This window comes from Aplysia californica, unplaced genomic scaffold (genome assembly GCF_000002075.1).
Source record: "Aplysia californica isolate F4 #8 unplaced genomic scaffold, AplCal3.0 scaffold00504, whole genome shotgun sequence".
In the NCBI taxonomy this organism is placed as follows: domain Eukaryota; kingdom Metazoa; phylum Mollusca; class Gastropoda; order Aplysiida; family Aplysiidae; genus Aplysia; species Aplysia californica.
This window is the reverse complement of record NW_004797774.1, coordinates 182,170-184,491: the sequence shown is the minus strand read 5'-3', so window position 1 is coordinate 184,491 and position 2,322 is coordinate 182,170.

Below are 2,322 nucleotides of genomic sequence, written 5' to 3'. Positions count from 1 at the left end.
TCACTCACACTCACACTCGCACACACACTCTCACACACACTCTCACTTACATTCACACTCACACTCGCACACACACTCTCACTCACACTCACACTCTCACTCTCACTCTCAATCACACTCACACTCACACTCTCACTCACACACACACACACACTCACACTCACACTCACACTCACACTCACACTCTCACTCTCACTCACACACACACTCACACTCACACTCACACTCACACTCTCACTCTCACTCACACACACACTCACACTCTCACACTCACACTCACACTCACACTCTCACTCTCACTCACACTCACACACACATTCACACTCACACTCACACTCACACTCACACTCTCACTCTCACTCACACACACACTCACACTCACACTCACACTCACACTCTCACTCTCACTCACACACACACTCACACTCACACACTCACACTCACACTCTCACTCACACGCGCCATTGACTGTCGCTCTCCGCCAGGCCTCGGCCGTTGACGTCATTCATGTATGCAAACCAGGGACCAAACGAAGGTTCAGGAAGTACAGACTATCTCCCCGCAGATGGCGCTGTAAGCACACACACACACACACACACACACACACACACACACACACACACACACACCAATAGATGAGTCCTTTGGGTTGCCCAAGATTGTAACAGTAACAGCAACGATATATTGCCTATTTATAATTTCTGTTATTTATAATAATGTCTGTCTTGCCCACTTCCGAACACGGCAGCTGTCGACGTTTGACTACATGAATTCCTTTATCTTTCTTCAAAGTACAGGTGCGTGAGAGTGAAACATACGCACTTTTGATTAACGTTAACATATACGCCCTTTCGATTAACGCTAACTCATACGCACTTTAGATTAAGAAATAAATTACCTTTTATTGATCTCGCGGGGGAAATTTGAGCTGCAATGACAAACATATATATTGAATACACAATTAGAAATACACGTACGTTCTTTAGATTAACGCTAACACATACGTTCTTTCGATTAACGCTAACACATACGTTCTTTAGATTAACGCTAACACATACGTTCTTTCGATTAACGCTAATACATACTGTCTTTCGATTAACGCTAACACATACGTTCTTTAGATTAACATGAGCACGTAAGCTATCTATCAAGATGGCTTTTCATAAAGTATAATATGTTTGATGAATTTGGACGTTGGTCGCCGACTTTGTATCCCTCAAATGTTTTTTGGGGAGAGTTTTTGATGGATGGATGGATGGATGGATGGATGGATGGATGGACGGATGGATGGATGGATGGACGGATGGACGGATGGATTGATGGAGCAGGATGAGACAAGGATGTCCAGAATTTACGGCAGTCCATGCCCAAAGGGTTTGTGCTGTATACAAAACCAACGGCTGTTAAACAAAATATTAATGAGCACATTTGATGCTAGGTCCAGGATCTGCGCGGTATTTGTGACTGCTCTGTTTTCCATTCCGTTTGAAACTATCGTAATGAAGTATTGTTTAGCGCAAAGACATAGTTCTTCTTTAGTTTGATATGTAATACACATCCATCCCATCTATGTTGATGCACCTTAATACACCTTCCAACACGTTCTGAAGTTTCTTCCATTTTCGCTCAGATTGGCCAAGCCTGTGGGTTTTTTTCCAAGTTAATTTTGAGTGACCATATCTCGGGCAACTCTTATTGTAGACAAAATATTACCGTGTCAGTTGATGACGAATTTATTTAGCTTTAAACTGGTGGGTTACATGGGTGGGTAGAGCAAGGCTTTAACGCGATGACTGGGTGAACATGTTATTTTCAAGTTTCTTTTGGATGCCACTGTATGGTCGCTTTCAAGGACAAGCGGGCTATCCCAGATTTCGGGGGTTTCCAGAAATCTGGACCTGCACTAAAAGTGGGCATTGCCCTACCTATAGGAGCAAGTTTGGTTTTACTGGTGTGTATATTTGTTTGGTTAGAGATCTAGAGAAAACCCTCCGCAAAAACTTTTCCTTCCATTTTTCTCAAAACAGCCTTTTTCGGGATAGCCCCCTTGTGCTTAAAAGCGAACATATAACATACAACGAAACATCACACTATAGTACATCACTTACCCCTTCACACTTCACACTTCACACTTCTTAGTGAAACGCTCGCCAGCACGACATGCACCGCATCATACTACACTACACCACACCACACCCCGTCACGTCCAAATGTACCACACCACACCACACCCCGTCACATCCAAATGTACCACACCACACCACACCCCGTCACATCCAAATGTACCACACCACACCACACCCCGTCACATCCAAATGTACC